The sequence below is a fragment of the Protopterus annectens genome, chromosome 8.part0 (assembly GCF_019279795.1).
Source record: "Protopterus annectens isolate FY-2018-M chromosome 8.part0, PAN1.0, whole genome shotgun sequence".
Lineage (NCBI taxonomy): Eukaryota > Metazoa > Chordata > Ceratodontiformes > Protopteridae > Protopterus > Protopterus annectens.
Genome location: NC_056741.1, coordinates 1382966144 through 1382979025, shown reverse-complemented (window position 1 = coordinate 1382979025; position 12882 = coordinate 1382966144). Strand labels below are relative to the sequence as shown.

The following is a 12882-nucleotide window of genomic DNA, read 5'->3' as shown; positions in this document are numbered from 1 at the left end:
GCAATGCCCGAACTAGCGGCTCTACTCAAACCACCAGCTGCATAGGATACGAGACGCATGGACAAGTTTACCACTGAGTTTAGGGTAGCGAGCTGGGCATCGACTTTGTCGGCCACCCCTGCAATTACCGTACCTTGGAGAGCATCTCCTAGCTCTTTCAGGAGATCTCTCTGTAGTCTCGTAAAGTGGGTTAAGTAGTTCAGTGATCGCAGAGAAAAAGTCGCTGAACTAAACATGCGCTTCCCATATCAATCCATGACCCTAAAATCTCTGTTAGGGGGATGGATAGAGGTGGATGTCTCAGATACTTCCTTTTTGGTGGCTGCAGCTACCACCATGGCATCAACAGGCACTCCCTTTGTCAAAAATGGCTTGTCCACTGGGGCAGACATAATTTTATTGGGTTTACAAGGAACAGGTTCCATGGCCTCCGGTGACTCTCACGCCTTAAGAGAAATCAGTTCCATGAGCTCGTCGTAAGGCAGAGACACCCAAGAAGTGGAAGGTTGAGACCCAAAAGCCTTCAAGAGCACGGGCTCATCCTCAGTAGGGGTCTTGGACTGCCAATCGTCCCTCTGACTAAGGATCTCTAAGATCTCTGCAAAGGAGATATCCTCAGAGGGGGATCGATGGGACCCTTCTGACTCATCTAAGTCTGTGTCAGATGTCAAGGACTCCTGTGGGGAGTCCAAGTGCCTCCTCTTGCACAATCTCTTCCCGGGCACCTCCTCAGTGGGGGGATCTGGGTAGGTCTCAGAAGAGTAGGGGACGCCCTGTGGGGGTACTTAAGGCTCGGGGTCTCTACACTTAGAGGGACCGGTAGATGAAGAAGCAGACACAGGAGCTTGAGTGGAGAGGGAAAGCTGAACCGATGCTGACGTTGTCTTTGGAGACAAAACTCTACTCATAGCATCGAAGGCACCATGGCTCCGATGAGAAGGAGTGGATGGACCCGAGAGTACCGTCCGATCCTCCCGCACCGAAACCCTGGGTTCTGAGCCCGAGGTAGGACCAGAGGTCATCCAAGCTGAAGCCCAGAGAGGAAGAGTTGGCACTGACAAATCGGTTAGACTATCCTCTGTGGACCCAACGGGAGAACGTCGGGTCCTAGAATCCTCGGTCGGCGCAGAGGACATCCGAGTAGATGGAGCCGATAACACCGGTGCGGATATCGGCTCCAAGGATTTGACAACCAAGGGTTCAGTTTCCTTCAGCTCCGAGAGTCTAGTACGGCTCGGAGGAGGAGTACACAAATCCAGCTCCATGGTGTTCGGCACAGACGAGTTGGTCAGGGCTGACAACAATTTGGCAAGTCCTGGTGCCTGTAAAAGCTTCTGTACTAGCCGATCCATGTCCAAATCTGAAAGGCTGACTGAGGACTTAGCTGAATGCACCGAAGGTGCTGATTGGAGCAGAGGGGAAGAAGGAACTTCAGAGACCGTCTCCAATACAGAGAGCTGGCTCTGAATCAAAGGTACACTTGGTTCCGATGTCTGTGGAACCGATGACCCTCCTCCTGAAATTTTTTCCTTTTTTGTCACTTTGTCTGAAGATTTGGATTTTGAGGATTTGGAGAACGTACTAGTACCCTCATGGCTACTCAACACCTCGGAAAAAGATTGCTGTAGCAATCCCCTGTCTATAAGTTTCCTCCTTCTCTCTAAGAGGACTCTTGGAGAAAGGAGTGTCAAATGCTGCAGGTGTCTTGGAGGTGTTTAGCCCCCAGACAGTGGACACACTGAATGTGTCCGTCAGTGACGGACATTTTCTGCCCACAATCTGGGCATTTTTTAAAACCCAATTTAGGATGGGAGTTCTCCTTCTCATCTGACATATTTAAATAAAACAGGAGAAAACTGCAAAAGGTAAAACAGTAAAGTCCTTTCACTTGTAAGGATCCACAAACAACTAAGCCCAGGATTGCTACAGCAATCTTTTTCCAAGGTGTTGAGTAGCCATGAGGGTACTAGTATGTCCTCCAAATCTTCAGACAAAGTGACAAAAAAGGAAAAAATTTCAGGAGAAGGGTCATCGGTTCCACAGACATCGGAACCAAGTGTACCTTTGATTCAGAGCCAGCTCTCTGTATTGGTGCCGGTCTCTGAAGTTCCTTCTTCCCCTCTGCTCCAATCAGCACCTTCGGTGCATTCAGCTAAGTCCTCAGTCAGCCTTTCAGATTTGGACATGGATCGGCTAGTGCAGAAGCTTTTACAGGCACCAGGACTTGCCAAATTGTTGTCGGCCCTGACCAACTCGTCTGTGCCGAAGACCATGGAGCTGGATTTGTGTAATTGGGACGATGGCCTAATGGTTAAGGTGTTTGCCTTGCAAACACAAGGTACAGCGTTTGAATCTCACAGGGGTTAATTGGCTAGGCTTAAAATGGCTCGCAAGGGCAGTTAGCCTAGTACGAACTTATGAACCTATGAATACGGGCACCATCTATAACAATGTAACTAGAGATTACAAAAATAAGGCTAAAGAGGCCCACAGAAAAAAAGCCAGACTATTATAAAGATTAATAAGAGAAAATAGTGCTAAAGGCCCACACAAACGAAGAAGCCAACAAGGCACTAACTTTTAAACTATTTACAACTATTGAAACTATAGATTATATATTGAAAAGACCTAATACTAACACACACTATTTTTTAAACAAAAAGGAAAACTTTTTAAATAGACTTGCTGTTATTTTTTTCAAAAATGGCCCGAGCTAGCTGGATCACCGAGATCTTTCTTGCCGCGGCAAACTAGATCTGAGGTAATTCCAGCAGTGCATTGTGGGATAAAGGGCTTGGTCTCGAGCTACTGGCAAACCTTGAGCTTTGCTATCGGCTCTGAACCCATCAGTGAGAATAAACGGTGAGATTTAACAACTTTTCATTGTATGATTACCTATGTCACAAGTGATAATTTAATAAAGATGCTGCTCGTTAAAAAAAAAAAAAAAAAAAAAAAATTCTTCCTATCTTACCATAAAATGATTTTCCCTTCTTTTAGATCCCATAATGCCTTGCATACCTTACCCAGAACACTTTCCACAGACTGTGTTTCCTGTTACAATTCACTCTATTAATCTTGTTCCCTTTTAACTCCTACCCTCTTTTGAGAAGGTTAATTGATTCCTGAATTGTTTTTTGCATTATTAAGCAATCTTTGTTTTGCTTTACTTTTCAGTTCTTGAACTGAGACCATCTTGACTCCATAGCTGACTATGGCAATTCAAATGCTTCTGTTGGGTTTGGAATCTGCAAAATAAGATTTCGTTTTCCTGTGCAGCTATGCATTTGCTCGAATTCCAATTCCAGTTCAGGAATCCAGCCCTTCATTACCTTACAGGTCATAAAAAGTCTTCAAATCTTTCTCTTATTAAAACGGACCTCCTCCTCCTTATATTCTCACCAAACAAAAAGTAACCTTTATCAAACCCTACTTACACCTACATAATTTCTTCCAACTGATAAACAAGATTACAAGAAACAATTTGTATAATTTCCATATTATGACAGTACCATACCCCTGAAAGTTGGAGATCGCCATCACTCCAAAATATTTAGGACAATGTTTATTCCACCTCATTCTAGGTTATTACTTATCACCCCCCCATAAATTTAAAACTCTATTTTCTATTACAGAAATCTTGGTTAACCCTTTGAGGCGAGATCCAGGAGGGCTTTACACTAGTACAGAAAATGAGGGAGAATAAACATCGCCAGGGCGTACAGGTTTGGTCTACATTAAAAATAAGCAATTTCCACCTGATTTAATTGTCTCATTTAACTTTGTCCAAATCAGTTCTTGGCAAACCATACAAAAAAGAAGTCATGTACTCACCATAAAGTTCCATGTTTGTTGTCCATGATCTCACCTTCATTCTTGGTGGTTGGGTTCAGAACAGAGCATCGGTTCCGACTTGGCCGCATAGTAAAGCTCGAAAGTTTTCACTGGCTCGAGGATACATCCTATCCCAAAATGCCAAGCGACTGTTACCCAGATCTCATTTGAGAGAACTAATCACTAGACACTGCCAACCAATATAATAACAACAGATCCGCTGCCCATAATTCGAAAGGCATGAAGGGAATCAGGCAATTTACAGCCAATTTCAGAAATTTCCTGTTGATCCACCAGGAAGGGGGAAGGGGGGTGGGATGCAAGAATGAAGGCGAGATCATGTGCAACAAACATGGAACATTATGGCAAGTACATAACTTCTTTATGTTATGTTGTCCTATCTCACCTTCATTCTTGCTGGTTGGGAGAGTGTCCCCAGCACCTTCTTTTTCGGGTGGCTCAAGGGAATAAACTCTTCAGAACAGTGGAACCAAAGGATGCCCTGTTCCGGGAGGCCACATCTACTTTGTAATGAGTGATAAAGGTATGAGGGTTAACCCATGTAGCTGCAGTACAAATTGAATCTAAAGGGAGTCTGCCTTGAAAGGCAGTGTTAGTAGACACAGCTCTAGTTGAATGCCCTCTAATTTTTCCCGGCAGCTGTTTAGTCTGAGAGTTAGACATACGTAATGGTGTCTGCAAGCAATTTTGATAAGGTGACTTTTGAAACTGAAGTACCTTTTATATTTTCTGAAAATGAAGCAAACTGTCAGATTTTATAAATTCCTTTGTCCTATGTAAGTAAAAGTGCAACTGCCTATGAACATCCAATGGAAGCTTGTATTCTGTCTTGCCATGATTAGGGAAAAATATGGGCAAGCTCAACAGACAGATTTAAACTGGCCTTAGAACAAACTTTTGTCAGAAAAGAAGGATTTCTTCTGAGGGAAACTCTGTCTTTGTGGAAAATCAGACAGGGAGGACGGATAGACAGAGCTTGCAGTCCTGAAACCCTCCTAGTGGAAGTAATGGCGGTTAAGAAGATTGTCTTCCAAGATAAGAACTTTAGTTATCAAGAGGAGGCTGGCTGGTTCTCTTATGGGAGGTCTTAAAAGGAATGTACCCCTCAGAAAGGCTTTGCATAATCTATGGGACAGTATACTGGATGCCATATCTCCTACGTGGTAGTTTGATACGGCAGCCAGATGTACTTGTACCGTGGCTGCCGCTGCACCCTGATTAAAAGTTTGTTAAAAATTCCAGGATTGCAGATACAGGGGCTGTAAAGGGGTCTATATAGTTTTTGTCAGTCCAACAAGAGAATCTCTTCCATTTGATTGTATAAAGTTTCCTGGTTGTATTCTTGTGTGACGAAACCAGAATGTGTCGTACTGCCAGGGATAGTTCTGGAAGCCTAGCTAAGAAGGGAAGTGGAGTAACCAAGCTGTCATCTTAAGGCTTTGGAGAGAGGGGTGGAGCGTTCCTGACTGATGAATCAGAAAATCCGGCACTGGGTCCATGATACAAGGCTCCTCCTGAAGATGGGGCCATAGAAAGGGGAAAGTACAGTTGTGTACACTTACCATAAATGTAGATGTTACAGTGTATTCACTGTTGCAGTCATTACATTTGGGTAATCTGCTGCAGGTAGCCCTCAGTCGGCCTGATTAACAAAGTCTTGGGTCCTGCATCGGTTGCTGTCCCTTCTTCCATGACGTCAGGTCGTCAGGGGTATAAAACATGCAGCCGATGCCATTACATCAGTTTTTCTTGCCCCAGATGTCAGGTGCCCCCCAAATGGGGAGCAAATAAAATTTAAAAACACAAAAAATATATATTTCAGCCACAAACCAAAAAGCAATATTATTATAACCACAAGAAAGACCAGTGAAAAACAGCTCTACTTTCCACCAGAATAAATTTATTAATAAAACCTTATAGTGTCGTCTCTAGCGCCTCGGCTGTTGCCTTTACAGAGTAAAAAACTTTACCCATCAATACATCCACATTATATACTCTCTTAACATTTCATATTCCAATAAATCAATTAAACAATTAAATAAAACTGCTCATAATTACTAATAAAACAATCAACATATAAAACCCTGCCAATTGCACTCTTTGTTAAGCCCCCTGGGCTGTAAAGTTTCATATTTCATGATAAGAATAGCTTCTTTTTTCTTTAACATATACTTTAATAAATTTTCATTACCATACTGGTGTTCTACTTGTTCTAAAACTCTAACTTTCATTTCCTTAATAACCCCCCCATGTACCAAATGAAAATGTTCTGCTACTGGACTCATCATTTTTTTATTTTTTACATCCCTGATGTGTTCCTTTTCTCTTTCTGCTAAACTTCTTTTGGTCTCCCCTATATAATTCTTACCACATGAGCATTTAATCAAATAAATTACACCCCTACTCAAACAGGAATATACTCCCACTTCTATCTTCTTCTAAACTTCTATCTCCTATTTTTACTGCCTCATTTGTTATATACTGGCATACTGAACATTTTCCACAAGGAAACGTTCCCTTTTTAGTAGCAACATTTCCTATTTTTTGTATTGGTCTTCTATATCTACCCCGAACTAAAAAATCTTTTAAACTGCGTCCCCTCCGAAAGGAGACAGAGTTCAACGTCCATTAATGAAGGCACTTCCCTTCTAATTTGTTTCCAAAAACTTTTTACTATTTCATTCATTCTGTTAGAAAAAACAGTGTATTTGGTAACAAAGAACATTTTGAATTTTCTTTCTTTCTATTTATTATTTCAAAATTGTTATTCTTAACAATTCTCTTACTAGTACAACATTTTCTTAGGGATACACCTAGGACTCAATATGTTATGGAATTACTATACTTCTGTTTGACTAATAATATTTTTGAATTTGATGGAAAGTTATATAAACAGAAAGTAGGAACAGCAATGGGAGCGGCATTTGCCCCAGTTTATGCCTATTTATTCATGGGGCTGGTTGAGAATGAATATATTTACAGAAGTCAGTTTTTCAACAGACATGTGCTTAAGTATTTTCGCTTTATAGATTATTTAATTTTTATCTGTAAGGGGGGAAAAATCTGGCTCATGAATTTGTGGAATATCCAAACAACAATAATTATAAAATCAAATTTGATGGGATACAGATAGGTGTAGAAATTAATTATTTAGACATTTCTTTGAAAGGACAAATAGGTAAAACGATCTACACTATGATACATAGGAAGTTCAATCAGATAAACAGGATGTTATATGCCACCAGCGGTCATCCAGAACATACTCTAAAGTCTATACCTTATGGAGAAATGTTGAGAATTAAAAGACTATGTAGTGATGTCAAAGAGGCAAAAAATGAAGCTAAAAATAGTGTGTATAACTTCATAGAGAGAGGTTATAATTTAGATGAAGTTAAATCAATTTATGCGAAGTTATATGAAAAAGGTAATAATGGAATATCTAGTAAGAGAATTGTTAAGAATAACAATTTTGAAATAATAAATAGAAAGAAAATTCTAAAATGTTCCTTGTTACCAAATACACTGTTTTTTCTAACAGAGTGAATGAAATAGTAAAAAGTTTTTGGAAACAAATTAGAAGGGAAGTGCCTTCATTAATGGACATTGAACTCTGCGTCTCCTTTCGGAGGGGACGCAGTTTAAAAGATTTTTTTAGTTCGGGGTTGATATAGAAGACCAATACAAAAAATAGGAAATGTTGCTACTAAAAAGGGAACGTTTCCTTGTGGAAAATGTTCAGTATGCCAGTATATAACAAAATGAGGCAGTAAAAATAGGAGATAGAAGTTTTAACACCATGGGAGTATATTCCTGTTCGAGTAGGGGTGTAATTTATTTGATTAAATGCTCATGTGGTAAGAATTATATAGGGGAGACCAAAAGAAGTTTAGCAGAAAGAGTAAAGGAACACATCAGGGATATAAAAAATAAAAAAATGATGAGTCCAGTAGCAGAACATTTTCATTTGGTACATGGGGAGGTTATTAAGGAAATGAAAGTTACAGTTTTAGAACAAGTAGAACACCAGTATGGTAATGAAAATTTATTAAAGTATATTTTAAAGAAAAAATAAGCTATTCTTATCATGAAATATGAAACTTTACAACCCAGGGGGCTTAACAGAGTGCAATTGACAGGGTTTTATATGTTGATTGTTTTATTAGTAATTATGAGCAGTTTTATTTAATTGTTTAATTGATTTATTGGAATATGAAATGTTAAGAGAGTATATAATGTGGATGTATTAATGGGTAAAGTTTTTTACTCTGTAAAGGCAACAGCCGAGGTGCTAGAGACGACACTATAAGGTTTTATTAATAAATTTATTCTGGTGGAAAGTAGAGCTGTTTTTTCACTGGTCTTTCTTGTGGTTATAACAAAAAAAATATACCTCCAATCCCAAAAGCAAATACACCAAAAGGACTTTTAAGCATAGTGAAAGAAAGTAGAGATATAGCCAAAGAAAAATAGGTGGCTGGAGGGAGGGTAACCAGGACTGCAACAGTGAATACACTCTAACATCTACATTTATGTTAAGTGTACACAACTTATGTTCTTTGTGTTTCACTGTTGCAGTCATTACATTTGGGTAGATTCCCAAAGCTATGGTTGGGTGGAGGGAATTATACAGCATTAGGACCAGCTATAAGGCCCTGCAGGACAGCAGTGGCAAAGCCATCTCTGGATTTAGAGAAGTGGTAAATGGTAATGTTTGGTGAACGTATGAACTGAACTCCAGGTAGCAGTTACTAGAATGTCCCTAGTAGGAACACCTCTGAGAAAGACAGTAGAAGTAGATGCAGCCCTGGTGGAATGGGATCCGATTCCCTGGGGGATAGTTTTTTCATGGTGCATATAGCAGGCACTAATACAATGGCTTATCCATTTGGAAATGGTTTGCTTTGAAATAGCCTTTCCCTCTGCCCCTGCAGCAAATGCCACCAGCAGTTCAGATTTTCTTTGAGATTTCGTCCTGTTTAAGTAAAATCTAAGTTGTCTGTGTACATCCAATGAATGCAGAATCCACTCCCCCTTGTTCTGTGGATTGGGAAAGAAAGTTGGCAAATGTATGGTCTGAATAAGAGCCACACTGGATACCACCTTAGGCATGAATGATGGAATGGGTCCTCAGAGATACCCTGTCCGCATGAAAAATGATGAAAGGCTCCACTGCCATAACAGCCTGTAATTCGGAAATCCTTCTAGCTCAAGTGACTGCTAAAAGGAAAGCAGTTTTCCAGGAGTGAAATTTTAAGTCTGCAGTAGCAGCTGGCTCGAAAGGAGGGAGAGTGAGCTTTTGCAATACAAAACTGAGGTCCCAAGCAGGGGTTGGAGCTCTCCTGGGTGGTCTTAAGTTTTTGGCCCCTCTGAGATACTGCTTTAGCAGAGGATGAGAGTAGAGGCGGGGTCTGTATTGTAATGAGCTGAAATGGCTGAGGCATGGATTTTTATGGAAGAAAAGGACAGGCTCTTGTGAAGCATCTCAGTTAAGTAGTGGAAAATCTGAGGAATGTTGGGCACTGCTGTGCTTATCCCTTGAGACTGATTCCAGGCACAGAATCTTTTCCATTTGTCAGCATAAGATTTTCTAGTACTAGGCCTTCTTGCCTCCAAAATGACATCCATCACAGGTTTGCTGAGGGATGCTAAGGGTGACTTTAGGTGATTAGCCACACTGCAAGATTCAAAGTTTGGAGTGGAGTGTGCAGAATTTGGTTGTTCTGCTGAGACAGTAAAGTAAGGTGTCTGAGGCAGGTGCCACGGTGGAAGGTGTGAAACACTGCGCAGGAGTGGGTACCAGTGTTGGCGAGGCCAGTCTGGAGCAATCAAAATCATTGTTGGTTTGTCTTGTTTGACTTTTATTAGAACTCTGGAGAGCACTGGCAGAGGGGGAAAGGCATAGACGGATAGGTTTTTCTAGCTGAAGGATACAGCATCCACTTTCCAGGCTTTTTTGTGATGAGTTCTTGTGCAAAATTTGTCCAACTGACAGTTCTGGGGTGAGGCAAAAAGATCTATGTCTAGGCTCCCCCATTTGCGTGTCAATATGTTGAAAATCCATGGTTCCAGTTTCCATTTGTGTGTGTCCATGAGATTTTTTCTTAGTTTATCTGCCAGAGTATTCAGCTTTCCTGGCAGGAAATGAGCTTGTAGTTGTACTTGATAGGTTAAGGCTGTGTTCCACAATGCCATGGCTAGTCTGCAAAGGAGGTAGGAGTGTGTACCCCCTGCTTATTTAGGTACCACATAACAGTGGTTTTGTCTGTCTTTATCATTAATTGTCCTGGATGAAGGTACTCCTTGAAGGCTGTCAGAGCATTCTGTACAGCTAGCATTTCTTTTTGACTGATATGAAGGTGCATTTGATATGGGCTCCATTTGCCTGAATGCACTTTCCTGCCAGATGTACCCCCCAAGCATAGTCTGATGCGTCTGTAGTTAGGGTTTGGGCAGCAGGGGGTGTTTTGAATGGCAGTCCCTTGTTTTGGTGGCAGGCCTCTGCCCACCATAGGAACTCTAGTTGCAGGCAAGGTATGATAGGAATCGTTGTTTCCAGGCTGTGACAATGCTGACTCCATAGACTTTTTAAGTACCACTGAAGTTTCCTCATATGCAGTCTTGCATATGGAATTAGAAGAATGCAGGAGGCCATAAACCCCAAGGCTTGCATGCAGAAAGCAGGGTTTTTGTGGCCACCTGTTTGAAGTAAGTCACCAAATGAACTTGCTTCTCTGACGCAAGGAAAGCCATCTGGGCAGTTGTATTCAAGCTTGCACCCAAGAATGTAATTTTTTTAAGAGTGTACCAGTTGTGATTTCTTTTCGTTTATAGTGTACCCTAGACAAGTTAGAACCCTTTTTACAAACGCCAGATGGTTTAGAAGTGTCTCCTTGTTTTCTGCCTGAATTAGACAATCGTCCAGGTATGGATATATTTGAATATTTATTTGCCTGCAAAATGCAATTACTGGAGCCAGGCACTTTGTAAAGACCCTGGACGCAGTAGATAAGCCAAAGGGCAGTGCAGAGAACTAGTGATGCAAGTAGCCTGCTTTGAAGCGGAGGTATCTTCTGCAAGATTCCCCGATTGGGATATGCAGGTAAGCCTCTTTTAAATCTAGAGTTGCCAACCAGGCATTTTTGTCTAGCATAGGAAGTAACTGGTGAAGAGTCAGCATCTTGAATTTTGGAATGTCCAGAAAGGTGTTTAGAGTAGGTAAGTCCAGGATTGGACGCCATGATTTGTCTTTTCTGGGTACCAGGAAAAGTCTTGAATAGAAACCTTGTCCCTTTTCCTCTTCTGGAACTGGTTGAATAGCCCCCATGCTCATGAGGGAACGTACTTGTTTCTGGGCCTCTGCCCACTGATTTGGGGGCAGGTCTGGCCATCCATTTGGGATTGGCAACGTGTGGAAATTAAATCTGAATCCCTGGAATACTATATTTAAAACCCATTTGTCCTGGGTTATAAGTTGCCAGTTTCTTGCATGAAGAGCCAGTTTTCCCCCCAAAGGGGCGGCTAAAAGTTAAGTGCTTGGTAAGTGTAAAGGGAAGTCATTGAGACTGCTTACCATAGGGAGGTGTCTTGTTGTTTCCAGATTTGGAAGAGGAGGAACCCCATTGTTTTTTTCTGAAAGTCCCTTGTGACTGAAACCTGGAGCCTTTGGAATGTCTGGCTTTGACTTGAGTGGCTCTCGAAGGAACTGGAAAGGACGAGTTCTTAGTAGGCCAGTGCCTACTAAATCTTGGGAGGTTGCACTTGTAAGAAATCTTTCACAGTTTGCATAGATTTAGCTTTATCTTCCATCTTTTTTAAAACTTCTTCAGCCTTATTGCCAAAGAGACGGTCCTGTTGTAAAGGAGCATCCAACAACTTTGCTTTATCATCAGGCAGATTTTGCTCTGAGCCAAGCATGCCTTCTTAGCACAAACTCAGTTTAGCAGTCCTGCAAGAGGCCTCCAAAGAATCAAAACCACACTGCAAAGTATGTTTTCCAACTTGTTCAGCTGAATGCAATAAATCCTGTAAATCTTTGTTTTCCACACAGTCAGAAATTAACATCATTTTCTGTTTAAGCAGTCCCATGATATGCTGTTGATATTTTAGCATATGAAATTGACAGTTTAAAGCCCTGATTGCCAAGGTTGCAGAAGTGTAAACCTTTTTACCCCATCTATCCAGCGCCCTGGAATCTCTATCAGAAGGGGTAAGATATTTAGCTGTAGAAGCCTTAATGCCCTTGGGACCCTGAGAAATGGTTTCAGGATCTGCAACAGGATTTTTGAAAAGGAATTTGTGGGAGTCAGGGACCCTGTAGTATCTGTCTGGCTTACAAGGAGCCAGAGGCAGAGAATCAGGAGCCATACTAGATTCTGAAAAAAAAATCATCCACAATGTCTAGAACAGGAGGTATAGCCAAAGGCCTACGCTGGGGAAGAAGAAAATTCCCAAGTCGCTTTTTATATTCAGAAATCCTGACTTTCCCAATGGAAATGTTCCCTTAAGGTATGTAAAGTTTCCCCAAAAGAAAAATCCTCAGGGGGAGAAGCAGAAGGAATGGAATCTTCTGCATCAGAGTCCTCATAAGTAAGTATAGACAATTCCGGTTCATTAGAAGAGTCAGAAGAAATAGAATCCTGTTCTAAAGAGTCACAATCAAAGTCTTGCCTAGACCTCTTAGAAGGGGGGGCTGGCTACCCCTGATCAGAGTAATTAAATCTTCAGCCATTTTGATCATTTGTTTTTTAGGCATAAGAGCCTGCACATGTGGCCCAGGCATCGGTTCGTTAGGTATAGGTGGAGATTTTGGCCTTAGTTTTGAAGACTACGTCGGTCCAATATAGAAATCTGTAGGCCTGAAAACACCCTCAGAAGCCGGTGCCTGCACAGCGGCTCCAGACCCATCCAGGGTAGAGACATCTGCAGGTTCCATAATTGAAGCATCTCGCGGCATACCGGACTCCGAATGGGTCTCAGTAGAGGCCTGCAAATCAGAAGTAGTGGGTATCAGGGGCTGCAAAAGCGCCT

General features: G+C 41.5%; 1 protein-coding gene across 1 annotated transcript in view; it reads right to left on the bottom strand.

Moving 5' to 3' along the window:
- SIK3 (SIK family kinase 3) overlaps positions 1–12882 on the bottom strand; it is a gene marked incomplete in the record, with an annotated part of 4425276 nt that overhangs the window by 4284305 nt on the left and 128089 nt on the right.